This window comes from Ochotona princeps, chromosome 5, assembly GCF_030435755.1.
Source record: "Ochotona princeps isolate mOchPri1 chromosome 5, mOchPri1.hap1, whole genome shotgun sequence".
Taxonomy (NCBI): Eukaryota; Metazoa; Chordata; class Mammalia; order Lagomorpha; family Ochotonidae; genus Ochotona; species Ochotona princeps.
This window is the reverse complement of record NC_080836.1, coordinates 53,895,446-53,912,716: the sequence shown is the minus strand read 5'-3', so window position 1 is coordinate 53,912,716 and position 17,271 is coordinate 53,895,446. Positions and strand designations below refer to the sequence as shown.

Genomic DNA, 17,271 nt, shown 5'->3' with positions numbered 1-17,271 from the left:
ACAATTCAGCTCCACAGCGACATGCCCCCACTGCTATGTGAGTGCACATATTATGAAGCTGATCATTGGCACTTCTCCAACACTCCATTTGTATGTTTTAACCTTCTATTAACTGGATCGCTCACGCCACCACAATTGAAGTTATTGAACTCCACATATAGTGGGGGTTTGAAAGAAGTGCTACCTGTGGTAAAACCAACTTTTTCAGAATAAAGTAGAAAAATTGGTTACATTGTTGGCATCTATAAAGTTTTAACATTTGCAACCATGTTTGAGAAATTTACATATTAGTAATTCTGTATCTTAAATAAAGTGATCGCTTGGGTGGAAGCAATCATTGAAAATATTAACTTCATTGAACTACTATGGCTTCTATGCATGAGGTTAATAATCATAATGAATAAAACATTCATGAAAAAGATGAACACAAGGAAACAACAAAAGTCATAGATGATTTACAAAAGAAGGAATTAAAATAATCATTAAACATGAGAATGCCATCAAATATTTCACACTAGTAACCAAAGAAATGAAAACTAAAATAATATTTTATCTTTTTGATGATTAAATTTAGTAAAGAGATGAAAGAATGGTATGTCCAGTGTGGAAGCAAGTATACTAAAGTGTAGTAAAATGAACATTTTAATTTTTTGTTAATGACGGAGCAGACTATATCTTTTTTTCTTTTTTAAGATTTATTTATTTTTATTACAAAGTCAGATATACAGAGAGGAAGATCTTCCGTTCAGTAATTCACTCCCCAAGTGAGCCGCAACGGCCGATGCTGTGCCGATCCGATGCCGGGAACCAGGAACCTCCTCCGGGTCTCCCACGCGGGTGCAGGGTCCCAATGCATTGGGCCGTCCTCAACTGCTTTCCCAGGCCACAAGCAGGGAGCTGGATGGGAAGTGGAGCTGCCGGGATTAGAACCGGCACCCATATAGGATCCCAACGTGTTCAAGGCGAGGGCTTCAGCCGCTAGGCCACACCGCCGGGCCCAATAAAATCTATATCTTAAGAGCCATTTGATGATATATATCAAGCTCCTCAAACCATGCATGTCCTTTTACCTAGAAATTCACTCTCTACTAAATTTATAAATGATGTGGTAAGACAATGCCCAGAGATTTACATCGGTGAAAGACAAGAGCATTTTGCAGCGGAGGCAGAGGAGCAGCCTTCCCTTCTGAGGTGCCATGGCTTCCAAGAGGCCCTGTGCTCAGCGCTGAGGAGTGCAGGTGGCGCAGTGTGGAGCTGCTGAGCTGCCTGGGACGCAACCTTGCCCTGATACTCTGAGCTGAGGAACTGAGGCTTGGTTTGCTAATATCTAAACCAGAGAGTATGGTAATGCCTATCTCATCAAGGTGCTGTGAACACTGAGTTCGTTGTACAAAATGCTCAGAATAGTGCCTGACACATAGTAAGCACTTTGGGAAGTTTTTTTAAATTTTTAAAAATCAATTAACGCATCTCTTGCCAAACTTGACTACTTTACAGCCAATAAGACATACATTTATGGATATAGCAGTAGGTATATATAATGCTGTATCTCAAGATGTATGAAGATACAAGAAATGAGTAATAGCAAAATATGGGAACCAAAGCATTATTGTTGAAAAGTGTGCAGAGAGGGGCCAGCATTGTGAAAAAGCAGGATAAACTACCATTTGTGACACCAGCATCCCTTTTGGATTGCTGGTTCATATCCTAGCTGCTCCAGTGCTGATCCAGCTACATGCTAATGCACCTAAGGTGGCAACAGAAGACAACCCAAATAATTGGGCCTCTGCCACCCATGGGTCTGGTAAGAGTTTCTGGCTCCAGGCTTCAATCTTGCCCAGACCTGGCTGTTGCAGCAATTTGGGAAGAGAACCAGTAGATAAAAGGTCTATGACTTTTCCTCTCTCTGTTATACTTCCTTTCAAATAAAGGCATAGATTAAAAAAAAAAAAAAAAAAAAAGGAAACAGGTTAAGATAAACTACAAAATGTTAAGCTTTCAGTGATAACCGTGAAAATGGCCTTCTAGAATGACTTTTACAACCTGTAAGATTTAAAATATATGCCTTTTTTAAAATTGATTTTTATTAGAATGACAGATCAGATTTACGGAGAGAAGTAGAGACAGAAGGATCTTCTGTCCACTGCTCCACTTCCCAAATGGCCACAACAGCCAGAGCTGATCCAGCCTGATCTGAAGCCAGAAGCCAGGAGCTTCCGGGTCTCCCATGTGGGTACAGGGTCCCAAGGCTGTGGGCCACTGCTTTCCCAGGCCATAAGCAAGGAGCTGAATGTGAGTGGGAAGTGGAACAGCTTGGACATAAGCCAGCACCCACACGGGATCCCAGTTCCTGCGGATTTAGTGATTGAGCCATCATGCCAGGCCCCAAAATGTATACCTTTTACAGTAAGAGGATGACTCAGAAATAGCAACTGTATTTGAAAATTAATTCATTGAGCAAAAGTTTCATGTTTAATTTTTGAAATAATTGTATTTGGCAACTATATATTTGATACCTTGCACATCAGTCAGTAAGTTTCATTTTTGAATTTTATGTCCCAAGCTCACAGAAGACACAAGCCCTACTTCTAGATTGTAATTCAATCATAAACAACACTTGAGAAACACAATAGCAAGGCCAGAAAATTGTGGCATAGCGGGTGAAAGTGCTTGCTGTCTGTGACAATCACATCCCACATGGTCACCAAATGGTGTTCTGGTTTTTCTGCTTCACTGTAGCACTGGGAAAAGCAGTGGTAGATTGACCAGATGCTTGGACACCCTACACATGTGTAAATCTGGGAAAGGCTGCTCGCTCCTCCTGGCTTTATCCTGGCCCTCCTCTGGCTGTTATGACCATCTGCAGAATGAACCAGTGGATGGAAGTCTTTATCTCTCCCTCTCTTTATGACTCTGACTTGCGAAATAAATAGTTAAATCTTTTAAAACACACACATACACTAGTTTGTTATCTAGTCAAGGAAACGGAATTAAAGTATTATGGAAGAATTTACTTAGCAGAGAATAACTATTAAATTATGTAGTTAATATAGACTGAGAGACTAAAATGACCTTAACAGAATTAAAATTTAAATAGGTTGACCAAATTAGAAGAAAAACATAAGCACTGAAGATTTAACTTGAATGGCTTCAGCTATCTAGAATTATACCTGAATACCTCTACACTGGGCCAGGTGCAGGCATTGTGGTACAGTGGTTATGCTGCCCCTTGGGATGCCTGCATGTTTTATCCTAATGCCTCAGATCCATCCCACCTCGGCTTCTGATCCAACTTCTGTGCCTGGGAGGCAGCCAGGGATGACCCACCTACTTGGGTTGTTATCGCTTGTGTGAGATCTGGGTGGGAGTTCTGGTTCACAAGTTTGACCTGACCCAATACTGGCTGTTTGAACATTTAGGAAGCAAAGTAGCAGATTGGAGATCTCAGTTTTACTTTGCCCACAGCTAGCCTCTCTCTGTCCCTCTGTCTCCACTCTACCCCTCTGTTGCTCTGCCTTTCAAATAAAGAAATAAAACATTTTAAAAAAAGTTTGATGATTGATTCTGCAAGCCAGTGAGTGATTCCCAGGTATACCAAATTGAAAGCTTTACTTAACCTGTTTTACTTAGATGTTGATTCCCAACTCTGATCCCAAGGGACTAGAATCCTAAGAAGAGAAGTCTAGAAACTGAGCACTAAAATGTTGTTCATGATCTGAATGTTTCAGAAGACCACTTTTAGCAAAATGGTGCCAAGGAATAGTGTATGTGTGTGTGTGTGTGTGTGTGTGTGTGTAAAGAGAATATTATAAGGCCCAGCACAGTGGTCTAACAGCTAAAGTCCTCACCTTGCATGTGCCAGGATCCCATATGGGTACCAGTTCTAATCCCGGCAGCCCTGCTTCCCATCCAGCTCCCTACTTGGGGCCTGGGAAAGTAGTCTAGGATGGCCCAAAGCCTTGGAATCCTGCACCCAGGTGGCAGACCTGAGGGAGGTTCCTGGCTCCTGGCTTCGGATCAGTACAGTACCAGCCGTTGTGCTCACTTGGGGAGTGAATCATCGGACGGATGATTGTCTTCCCTGTCTCTCCTCTCTGAATATCTGACTTTCCAATAAAAAAATAAATAAATAAACCTTTTGAAAAAAGAACAAGAGAGTGTTATAAAGGAAAAGGAAAGATGGTGGTATATTCAAAGAGCTTTTTTTTTTATAAATAAAAGGAACACATATCAGTATTTCTAGTATTATGAACTATCTAACACTAGGTGAATAGCAAAATGAAATTTATAATATTAAGTAAACTAAATTATTTGAATCTATGATTCTGGCATAAAATTATAGGCATATAAATTAGGACTAGGAAGAAATGTGAAAACCTAAAATTATTTATTTAGTGAAATTATGGGTAACTTTTTAAATTCTCCTATTAAAATATGATTAATTAAAATTAGAAAAGAAGCCTAAAATTTATGCTTTTCACACATTGATTACCATATGATATTCTTTAGAAGACTAATGTTTTCCTTGATACTTTCATATTAAATTTATTTACAGAATAATTGGAACAACTTAAGAAGGGAATGTTGTAAAGGATGTATTCATGATGAGAAATAATTAGTAAACTGAATTCTTTGCTTTAGTCTTTATAGAATAAGATATTTGGAAAATTTCTAGTATAGTTTTTGTTGCAAATTCACAAGGTGTGAGAACAGAAAACTGACAAACACACAGGGCACTTTAATTTCTTACATTCTGTGTCTTACTTACCTAAGAATTTCTGGAGACATTGAACTCTGTGATAAAATATAAATAAGTTACACCAGCTATGATACTACAGAAGATGTGAAAGACTTATTTATTTGAAAGAAAGTGTTAGAAAGAGAAAGAAATCTACTGTTTAATGCCTCAGATGTCCCACAGCTGAGGCTGTTCCAGCTGAATCCAGAGTGTCCTAACCACTCCTTCCCCAGGAGCATTAGCAGGGAGCTAAATCACAAGTGAGTCAGTTGGGGCCAGCGCCCTGGTATGGTAGGTTAAGCCTCCGCCTGAGGTGCCAGCATCTCCTATGGATGCCAGTTTGAGTCTCAGATGTTCCACTTGTGATTCAGCTTCCTGCTAATGAGGATGTTCTGAGTCATTGGGCCATCCTGCACCAAAGTGGGAGATTCAGAGAAAACTCCTTACTACTGGCTTCAGACCTGCTGGGGAGTGAACCAGTTTTTGGAATCTCTCATGCTTACTAGCTCTCTCTGTCTCTCTCTCAAACTCTGCCTTTCAAATAAAAATAAATAATTTTTAAGTGGACCAATCAGGACTAATATGGGATGCTGGTGTTGCTGCTGGTTACAGTTTGCTGGGCCACAACCCTCACCATCAGGATTGAGAACCATCAGCTTAGGGCCATTTTCCGTGTGTTTATTTAAATTATGTTGTATGTATTATAAAATCATAGATTTATGCTTAGGAAATAATCATGGATACTTCGCAAAGATTTAGTTGCAAAGAATTTTGTGTGTGTGTGTGTGTGTGAAAGAGAGCAAGAACTCCTAAATATCTAATTATAAGATATGAAGTGAATAATTGTAGAATATTGTTGCACTGGGAGAATATTGTTGCAGTGAAATACTATATGATACAGTAATGTTGAGTGATATGAAGACTTTTCAATGTTACAAATGTTGTTTTCAACATTTCACCAAAGTTTGTTAAATCTTCAGGCAGACAGAGATACAAATACTGTAAGAAAAAGGATTGGAGAAAATAGACCAAATATTAATAGTAATTGTGTCTAGGTTGTAGGATTACCTGAGATTTGTAGGCTTGTCTTTTTGTTTATCTGTATTTCCAAAAGCAAAAGTACAGTAACATTTATACATTTTTAACTTCTTATTTCAGAATAGTTTTTAAATTTTCAAAGTAAAAATTGTAGAATTGTACCTACTCCATACTGGCTTCCCCTAGTAACATCTTACTTTAGCATATTTGTCACAATCTGTAAGCCACACCCACTTCTAGTTTTTTAAACCCAGACTTCTTTTATCCCTCCTGCCCCTCCCAGGCTATAGTAATTAACATTTTGTGTTCATACTGAGTTTTTCTAACCTCATAGATGTATAAATTTTTTAAATAACATTGTTTTAGAAGAATTAAAAAGTATACACAGAAATAAATGATTAAATTAGAATTGTGCGGAATAGGTGCAGCCTATTCAGAGTGTCTGGATTTCATCCCCACGTCTGACTCCTGAGTCCATGTCATAGTGATGTAGAACCCGGGAAACAGCAGGTGATGGCTCAGGGAGCTGGTTCCCTGCCACCTCAGTGGGAGACCTGTTCTAAGTTCCTAGCTCCTGGCTGGTACAGGCATCTGGGCAGTGAACCAAGAGATGGAATGCTTTCTCATGCTGTCTCTCTCTCTCTCTCTCACTCTCTCTCTCTCTCTTTCCCTCCTTCCCTCCCTCCCCCTCAAATAAATGAATAAATAATGAAAAATTATATTGCTCCATTAATGCCTTTAAAGTTTGATCCGAATTGAGCAGTGCTATTTAACTGCAGCTAATAGAAACTATTAAAGGTTTCTTAAAAACAAAATCAGAATCCTGCTATATCAAATAGGAAAGCAAATAATGATGTTGTACTCTGAATTTAAATGCAGTGAAAAATAAACTAACCAATTTCCTAATCCACTTGCTGATTCAAACTAAAAAAAATCTTTTCATTTAAAAAAAATCACCTATTGAATAATGTCTCACCAGTGAATAGAGATTATTTTTGCAATAAGGCAATTTCAGTGGATGTGGTTATCATGGGATAATCACACCCCTGGGGTACAGCCTTGTGCCTGTAATCTCCCAGGAGTGTAATTATTTCATGATAACCGCACCCCCTGGTGTTACATTATTTCTATTATGAAATTCTTAGTTTAGTATATAAAGTAACTTACTTTGATCACTGGAAACCGTGAGGTACTGTTAGAATGTTCCAGCTGTGAGGTTTACAGAGACCAGCTATAAGATTTACTTCTCCTTTACAAAGTTAAATTAGGCAATCAAAATGCTTCTTTGGGCTAAGCTGGTTTAGAATATGTTTTCTACTGATCACCTTAACTTTATAAGTTTTCATCCACTCTGGATACCTCAAAATTATATGTAAAACGTGTAAGCTAAAACATTTTTATATTACAATATAATGAAATGACTAACCTACCTGCCTCCTCTATAACCCTGTTCTTATCATTGACTCTTAGCACGTCAGTCACTTTGCGTTTTAATGTATATTAAAATTAAATGCTTTTTTAAAAATCCACAGTGGGATATTTTAAACAGAACAAGTATTTTTAACAGCTAAATGGAGTTCCACAGTACTGGCTTTGGTTAGCCCCAGATAATGTGACCATTTGGGAATGAATCATGTCCTCTCTGTCGCTCAGCCTTTCAAGTAAATCTTTGAAAAGTAAAAATAATAAAGATGTGTGTGCTTTCATGTATTCAGATATTTCATGTAAAATTATCTCAAGAAAAATATTTGTGCAGAGAGAACCTGATACAGCTCCTGGAAGTATAACTCGTGTAAGTGTGGGGGAGTGTCACTGAGGTTTGGCTTCTAGGAATCTCTAGTGTCTCATATTAGTCCATATTTTGCTTCCAACAATTAATCAACTACTTTTTTTTTAATTCCTTCCAGTTGCTGACTTCTGTATCAATTACTGATGACAGAACGCTGTTAATTCTTATTTTAAAAAATTTTGGGGAGCCAGTGTTGTGGCTCAACAGGCTGATCCTTCACCTTCAAATGTGTCATCGCATATGGGTACTGGTTTGTGTCCTGGCTGCTCTACTTCTGATTCAGCTTCCTGATTATGGCCTGGGAAAGCAGTTGAGGACGGCCTAAAGCCTTGGGGCCCTACACCCGCATGGGAAACCCAGAAGAAACTCTTGGCTCCTGGCTTTGGATTGGCTCAGCTCCAGCCATTGCGATGATTTGGGAAGTAAGCCAGATGAAAGATCTTTCCCTCTATCTTTCTTTCTGTCTATGAATCTGCCTTTCAAATAAAGATAAATAAATCTTTTAAAATATTTTTTTTTTTGCTTTATTTGAAATGCAGACAGACAGACATAACAAAGATCTCCTGTCTTATTTCACTCCCCGCTTGCCCACTACAGCCAGTGCAGAGCCAGGCAAGTCCAGGAGGTGGGAACTCAATCCAGGAATCCTATATGGGGGCTGAGACTCAGTTCTTCAGCTATCATCTGCTGCTTCCCAGGATGCAAACCAGTAAGAAGCTGGAATCAGGAGCAGAGCAAGGACTTGAACCCACATACTCTGATACAGGATGCAGATGTGTCATATAGTATCTGAACCACTATGCAAAACAGCCACCCCAAACTTAACTGTTTTAACTGAAAGGTAGACTGACACAGACAGGAGAGACAGATGTCTTCCATCCACTTACTTCTCAGTTGGTTTTAGCAGCTAGATACAGGCCAGGCTAAAGCCAGGAAGCATGAATTCTATCCTGATCTCCCACACACCTAGCAGAGGCTGATTCCCAGGCCATCCTCTACTGCCTTCCATAGCGGGAAGCTTAATGAAAGCAAAGCAGCCAGGACCTAAACCAGCACTTTGGTATAGGATGTTGATGCTCTAAGCACCAGTTGTACTTGCTGTGCCACTGTGTTGGCCTCAAACTGTAGCTCCTATATCATGGATCTCCCAGTCTTCATAGTAGCAACTCACCCTGTGTTCGCAATTCTCTGATAGATTTAAGACTTGTGGATTTTCTTTTTTTTTTCCCCTCCCCCAGCTTTTTTCTTGTTGTGAGGATAAGAAGTTTCAAGCTGTACTAAAACCCCGAAGTTTCAATAGAAAAGCAATATAAGGGGATAGGAGAGGTACAGTTAGTAAGCCGCTTCTTAAGATACTTGATCCTGGGCCCGGCGGCATGACCTAGTGGCTAAAGGCCTCACCTTGAATGTGCCGGGATCCCATATGGTCACCGGTTCTAGTCCTGGCAGCTTCACTTCCCATCCAGCTCCCTGCTTGTGGCCTGGGAAAGCAGTCAAGAACAGCCCAATGCCTTCGGACCCTGCACCCATGTGGGAGACCTGGAGGAAGTTCCTGGCTCCTGGCTTCGGATCGGCACAGCACTGGCCGTTGTGCTCACTTGATGAGTGAATCATCGGACGGAAGATCTTCCTCTCTGTCTCTCCTCCTCCCTCTGTATATCTGACTTTGTAATTAAAAAAATAAAAAAATAAATCTTTTTTAAAAAAAGACACTTGATCCCATATCAGAATGTCAAGACTACTCCATACTACTGACCCAACTTCCTAATACGTAACAGACCTGGATCATCCACAACACTGGATAGGCAGAGGATGATGGTCCACGTACTTGGGATCCTGTTTGCACGGGAGATCCAGGCAGTGTTTGGGCTTCTAATTTAAGCTTTTGCCCACTCCTGGCTCTTATGGACATTTGTTGAGGTAACCAGTGAATGGTAGATTGCCTACTTTCTGTATCTCCCTCTTCCTCTTCTCTCTGCCTTTTAAATAAATTTTGAAAAATAAAATAACTTTTTAAAAAAGTCTAACATAGGGGTCAGCATTGTGGCATAACTAGTAAAGCCACGGCCGGTGGTGCTGGCATCCCATGTGGGTGCCTGTTCACGTGACAGCTGTTCCCTTCCGATCTACCTCCTGCTGATGGCCTGGGAGAAGCAGTGGGAGATGGCCCCAGAGCTTGGCTTCCTGACACGCACATTGGAGGTCCAGATGGAGCCCCTGGTCCTTCTGACCATCTGGGATCCAGACAGCAAACCAGCAGATGAAGAGATTCTCTCTGTATAGATATTTCTTTCTCCCCCCACCTCTGTAATTCTGACTTCCAGATAAATCTTTTTTATTATAGTTTTTTTAAGATTTATTTATTTTTATTGGAAGGTCAGATGATATACAAAGAGGAGAGACAGAAAGGAAGATCTTCCGTCTGATGATTCACTCATCAAATGGCCGCATTGACCGGTGCTGCGTTGATCCGAAGCCAGGAGCCAGGAGCTTCTTCTGGGTCTTCCATGTGGTTGCAGGGTCCCAAGGCTTTAGACCGTCCTCGACTGCTTTCCCAGGCCACCAACAGGGAGCTGGATGAGAATAGGAAGCAGGGCCACCAGGAATAGAACCGATGCCCATATCGGATCCTGGCATGTGCAAGGCAAGGACTTTAGCCACTAGGCTATGGCTCCAGGCCCAAATATAATCTTTTTAAAACTTGAACTCATATAATTAAAAGTACAGTGTAAAAGTGGATTAGCATTAATTATTTAGTTAGCATGTTTCATATTTACTAATCATTTTGGAGATGGTTAGGTTTAAGTTACTATACATTTGTTATTTTTTCATAATTTTTGGACTAGCTGTAATTTTTTTTTTAAAGATTTATTATTATTGGAAAGCCAGATATACAGAGAGGAGGAGAGACAGAGAGGAAGATCTTCCATCCGATGATTCACTCGCCAAGTGAGTTGCAACGGCCGGTGCGCGCCAATCCGATGCCGGGAACCAGGAACCTCTTCCGGGTCTCCCACGCGGGTGCAGGGTCCCAAAGCATTGGGCCGTCCTCAACTGCTTTCCCAGGCCACAAGCAGGGAGCTGGATGGAAAGTGGAGCTGCCGGGATTAGAACCGGCACCCATATGGGATCCCAGGGCATTTAAGGCGAGGACTTAGCCTCTAGGCCACGCCGCCGGGCCCAAGACTAGCTGTAATTTTTAAAATATGCAGAATTGACTAGATACACTGTATCTGATTTTACATTTTTAAATAAAAGTGCATTTCTGATTCAAAATAGTATCACTGAGTGTACTACTAAATTCAAAATTGCTTTTGCTTTATATTCCTTGAATGTAAGTTCTAGTCATATCACAAATGAGTAAAGTGAGGATACTTGGTATTTCAAGTGACTCCACTCAATGTTGTTTATACCATAACTTTTAACATGTTTAAGCATGTGAAGGTTAATAAACAATTAAAAATAACAAGTGTGATTTTCTATTTGTTGCGAAGATTTGTTTGTGTAGCAGACCTCTTTCCCTGGGCTAGTTTTCTCTAACTCTTGCTTTACTTTTCTGGGGGAATGTTATGCTGCTCCGTAGCACCGACAGAGGTTTTCTGTGACAAGAGCTCCCACATGCTGCTCCTTTGTCTTTTCATCATCCTTCATGTTGGAGGCGATTTTGTTACTTGGGATCACTTGAAAAATTTACAAGAATAATTGTCTGATCATAAGCTTTGCTAGAAGGAGGACCGTGCTGGGGGGCTCTCTGTAAGCAGAAAGGTGATGAACTCCGTTGCCCTCTGACAACCTCCCCTGGATCCGTTACAGAGTTCTCGCAGGCAGCCTTTCCCTGAAGAGAGTCCTGCCAGTGTGTCTAGCATGACTCCTGCTGTAGCAGGCTGGAAATGCTCCAGCACAGTCCTGCTGCGGAAGAGCATTTGTGGGCCCAGTATCTCGGGAAAATTAACCTCCTCCTAAAACAAGCGGTGTTTCAGTCCCTCTTCTGTCACGGTAACAGGAGACTGACATTGGTTTGTTTGGATCCAACCCACTCCTGAAGGTAACTAATCAGTCCCAGGAGCGTCAGAGTGTAGTCCCAGGAGATAGCTTAGTCCTTTGAGGAGGTAGATACCTCAGAACTCAAATGATTTGTTTATTTGGAAAGCAGAGTTACAGAGAGAGAAGGTGACTTTCATTTACTGGTTCACTCACCAAATGGTAACAACAGCCAGTCCTAGGATGGCATGGAACCACATAGGTGGCCGAGGCCCAAACATTTGGCCATCTGCAGCTGCTGTCGCAGGCTCATTAGTAGGGAGCTGGTTTGAAAGTAGTGCAGCCACGACTCAGAGGGGTGTTCACGTGGGGTGCTGGCATCCCAGGCAGCTGTATAGTACAGCATAGCACTGTCTCCCCCGTCACTTGTCAACACCATTAGTATCAGAAATGAAGCATGTTCAGACAGCATTAGGCAGTTATTGTAACTAATAGATAAAAGATGGACCGTGGGTGCATGTTGTGCCACAGGTTAAGCCACCGCTTGGGATGTCTGCCTCTCACATCATGGTGCCAGTTCAAGTCCTGGCTGCTCTGCTTCTGACCACCTTCTTGCTGATGCAGACTGGGAGGCCACAGCTGAAGGCTTGGGTGCTTGGACTCTTGCCACCCACACAGGATGGAATTCCTGGCTCCTGGCTCCTGGCTTTAGCTGGCCCAGGCCTGGATGTTACTGCCATTCAGAGAATGAACCAGCAAATGGAAGTTATCCTGCCTCTCTGTCTCTGTGTCTTTTAAGTAACTAAAAATAAACATATAGGGGTGGCCAGTGTAGTGGCACAATAGGCTGATCCCTTCGCCTGTGATTCCAGTATCCCTCTGGATACCAGTTCCAATCCTGGCTGTTCCATTTCTGATCCAGCTCCCTCGTTATGGCCTGGGAATAGCAGCAGAAGATGGCCCAAGTGCTTGGGTCCCTGCAACCTCCTGAGAGAGCCTAAAGAAACTACCAGCTTCAGACCAGCTCAGCTCTGGCCTTTGTGGCTATTTGGAGAGTGAAGGTATTTGGGGGTGGGAAGGGATAAAGAAAATAAATATATAAACATTTTTTAATGACTGAGGTTAGGGTTTAATTTAATTTTCTTTTTAAGGCAAGGGAAAGCTAGTTAGCGGAAAAGAAATATTGACCTGTGTGATTTTTTAGGAAAGCCAGTCAAGTCCTAGTTCCCGGAAGGTTAAAGAGCTGCTCTTCACTGGGACTTCACATTTTGGTTTATTTTACTTTCGATGATTAATGGTGGTTATGTCATTTCAAGCTATTTCTGTCCATTAGAATTTAATGATTCAATTTATTACAGTGGCTGTTCCTTGAAATGTATCTTGACATGAACAGATTAATTTTCTTTTTCCTTAAGGATTATTTATTTTTATTGGAAAGGTAGATTTATAGAGAAGACATGGAAAAATGTTTCATCTGCTGGCTCACTCCCCAAGTGGCCACAGCGGCCGGAGCTGAGCCGACCTGAAGCCAGGAGCTTCCAGGTCTCGTATGTGGGTGCAGGGTCCCAAGGCTTTTTGGTTGTCCTGTGCTGCTTTCTCAGACTACAGGCAGGGAGCCAGATGAGAAAATGGAGCAACCAGGACATGAACCAGAGCTCATATGGGATCTCTGACACTTGAAGGGGAAGGATTAGCCAGTTGAGCCTCGGCGTCAGGCCCTGTAATCCTATTCTGTGGGTGAATGCCCTGTATTAGAGGCATGTAGAGCCTGGCAAGGCTGTGCCTCCTGAGATTTCAAAGGAGCATGAGGAAGCTCAGTCAGACCTAGCTCTAATTTGCATGACTTTTCTTATTACCATCATTCCATCTGTTCACGATCGGCCAGCTTCAGGGAAAGGAAATTAGTTTGTGGTTACCTGGGATAAGGAGAATGAGTGAAGCTTAGTCCACCCAGTAAATATTAATTCTTCTGCCCAAATCAATTTAAAGAACTTAACATAAACCTTCATCTATATGTGTTCACCTCACTTAGAATCCCTTTATGCTTTTTACTTTTCCTAAATTATTTTTTCTTATTTAGAGCAGAATGGCACAGACAGAAAGATCTTTCGTGTGCTGGTTCACTACCCAGGTGCCCACAACAGCCAGGGCTGGGCTATTACAAAACCAGGAGCTTGGAACTTCATCCTGGTTTCCTTTATGAATGGTGGGAACCCACAGATAGAACATCCTTTGCTGCCCTCCCAGCACATTCACAGGGAACTGGATTGAAAGCAGAGCAACAGGGACTAGAACTGGCACTCTGCTGTGGTGTGTAGTGTCCCAAGAGATGGCTTAATATACTGGGCAACAGTACACACCCCACTTTTCCTAAATTCTTTGAGAGTTTGAAAACCAAACCGAATTTCTATTTCTTTCTCTTCATACATTTCTTATGAAAGAGAGACCATATCTCAATTTATTTTTGTATCCCTGTGGCCTTTTATGAAATATGAGCACAGTAAACAGAAATTGAAGCCTTGGGCCCAGTGTGGTAACCTAGTAACTAAATCCTTGCCTTGCATGTGCTGAGATCCCATTTGGATGCCAGCTCATGTCCTGGCTGCTCCACTTCCCATCCAGATGTAGAGCAGATAGGGCTAGAGCAGTTGGATCAGAAGTGAAGCAACATGTGAAACGCTAGCATTGCAGGTGGCAGCTTAACTTGCTGTGCCATAGTGCCAGCCCACTTTGCTAACTATTGTAAATCTATTTATTATCTCTTCTGGGATAATGTTTAGTGATTAAGTACACATAGAGGTGTGTAAGTTCAGATCATCTACACAGGGCTTTTGTCACAGTTCAGTCTGTAATACACTGATACAGTTAGAATCTGTACTGTGATGCTCACACAGCTGGTTTAAAATATCCTGTGTAACCTCTTTTTTAAAAAAAGTACAATGTACCACTCTTAAGTTTGAACTTGATACTCCTATGTACTTGGGAACCTAACATCTCTGACAAGATAGAGAACATTGCCATCACCCTGGAAAATGTCCGTCTGTCCCTTTTCAGGCTGCACTCCACAACCACTGTTCTGATCCCATATGTTAGTTGTATCTGTTCTTGAACTTAATATATCATTCCTTGTCTGACTTCTTGGATTCAACACTTTTTTAAATATTTATTTTATTTACTTGAATGGCAGAGTTCAGGGAGAAAAAAAGGAGAGAGATCTTCCATCTTCTTGTTGCTCCCCAAATTGCTGTAATAGTGAGAGCTGTTCTCTGCTGCTTTCCCAACTGCATTAGCAGGGAGCTGAATTGGAAGTGGAGTATCCAGGACTCAAACCATTGAACCCATATGTGATGCTGGTATTGCAGATGGCGACTTAACCCATTACACCACAACATTGGAAATGATTCAGTGTCTTTTTGAAGTTTATGAATATATAATTTTTTTGTAAGAGCAGTCATATTCCCATAAAGCAGAATGCTACCTTCTCATATTTAATGTTTATCAGAATTCAAATGATTTTTCTTAGCCCTCTGGATTATTTGGTAACTACTGTGGCCAATGTGTCGCCACTAAAACATTTGCATATAAATTGACAATTTCAGTAATAAAGATATAATCAAATGCAAGTTGTTCTTTAACTCGTGATTGTTTAAGGCAAGGTTGTTGCTGATAAACAGTAATTTTTACTAGCATACAGTAAGGAGAGTTCCTTATTTTCTTGCCCTTGTGAATTTTTCATACACATAGGCTAAAATGAAATATTTAATATTTCCTGTAAATTGTGTGTTTTAATAGAGGTCAGTTTATTGTCTCCATTGTGACCCTGGGATGAAGGCAGTAAGAAAGCCCAGCGTTCCCGCCTCCATGCAGCTGAACTGGCATTGCATTAGGAAAATTCCCAGGATGGAGCATTTTATTACAATTCAGTACAATTGGTTCTTGCATAACCTTTAGAAAATCATACATAAAACATTCTCATCTATATAAATAAAAATCACCCACACACTTTATTAATAGCTTCGTTCATTTTTCCCCTGGAACTTAATGCTGCTTGTTCCTACCATGCCCCTTATTTTAGCCCCTTTCAAAGATGACTTTCTAGAAGCATTCTTACAGCAGAAATGGTAGGATAGTATTGGGAATCAGACAGAAGTGTAAGATAATTCCTGACAATTCCCGCTAGACATAGATTTCCCTCTTGATCAAATACTATGACTGGTACATCTTAAGTGTCCTTTTCACACTTAGTGACAGGGAGTGGCTCATTCACTGGAAACAGTTCAGGAAGGAACACAAAGACAGAAGATTGTGCTTTCATGGAAATAGTCATATTTCATTTGGGATAACATTTAAGCATCTTTCAAAATACATTTTTTAAATTATTTTTTATTGAAAAGGCAGATATACAGGGAGGAAGAGAGACAGGAAGGAAGATGTTCCATCGATGGTTCACCCCATAGGCGACTGCAACGGCCAGAGCTGAGCCAATCCAAAGCCTGAGCCAGGAGCCTCTTCCAGGTCTCCCACGCAGGTGCGGGGTCCCAAGGCTTTGGGCCATCCTTGACTGCTTTCCCAGGCCACAAGCAGGGAGCTGGATGGGAAGCAGGGCTGCTGAGATTAGAACCAGCGCCCATATGGGATCCTGGCACACTCAATGTGAGGACTTTAACTGCTACGCTATAATGCTGGGCCCTCAAAATAAAATTTTAAGATCATATTACTGGGGACTGGCACAACAGCCTAGTGGCTAAAGTCCTCACCTTGCTCGCACCAGGATCTCATATGGGTGACAGTTTGTATTTCAACTTCCTGCATGTGGCCTGGGAAAGCAGTCAAGGATGGCCCAAAGCCTTGGGACTCTGCACCATGTGAGAGACCCAGGAGAGGCTCCTGGCTCCTGGCTTCTGATTGGCTCAGCTCTAGCCATTGCGGCCACTTGAGGAGTGAACCAGCAGATGGAAGATCTTTGTCTCTTCTCCTCTATGTATATCTGGCTTTCCAATAAAGATAAGTAAAATTTAAAAAAGAAAAAAGTGTGAACAGAACACTCCTGACACTGCACTCCACTGCTACTAAAATGAATAAGATACCAAACATAAAAATAGGTGTTTTGCATTTGGATGTATTTGTGGAGTCTGTTTTATGCTTGTATCTGTATAATCAATTTTTATCTGCTCATTTTGAGTTCTCAGAGAGCTGCAGTCACTTCTGCCAATGTTATTTTAATAGCTACTGTTACTACTGTGATAACGAAGTATGAAGATGTCTTGTTGCTAAATGTAGTTCAATTAAACATAACTTGTTGAGTCTGGAGTCTAGACATAGTGGGTTAACTTGCCACTTACACCACCAAAACCCATTTGGGTGCCTGGATATTCCACTTCTGATCCATCTGCTTGCTAATATACATGGAAAAAGCTGATGGAAGCTTGCTCTCCCTACTTCCCCTAACTGTGCCTTTCAAATAAATAAATATTTTAAACACACACACACATACCACAAAAACAAATAAAAATAGTCATACCAGAGGCCTACATGGGTCTGCATGTGGCTATAGGCCCCAATGCTGGCACCCCCAAGCACATTTTTTTTTATCACAACTGCTATTGCTTATCTTTTGCATGGTAACATGTAGATGAACATGCAAATAATAAAAGCCCAGTAAAGCAGTAAAAAGAAATAGAGAAATCAACTAGTCAGTAAACTAGAGAATCCATTTTTGAAGGTT

The 17,271-nt window shown here is 41.2% G+C and overlaps 1 protein-coding gene across 2 annotated transcripts in view; it reads left to right on the top strand.

The window, feature by feature from the left end:
• CIR1 (corepressor interacting with RBPJ, CIR1) overlaps positions 1-17,271 on the top strand; it is a 37,097-nt gene that overhangs the window by 14,067 nt on the left and 5,759 nt on the right. The window lies entirely within an intron of this gene.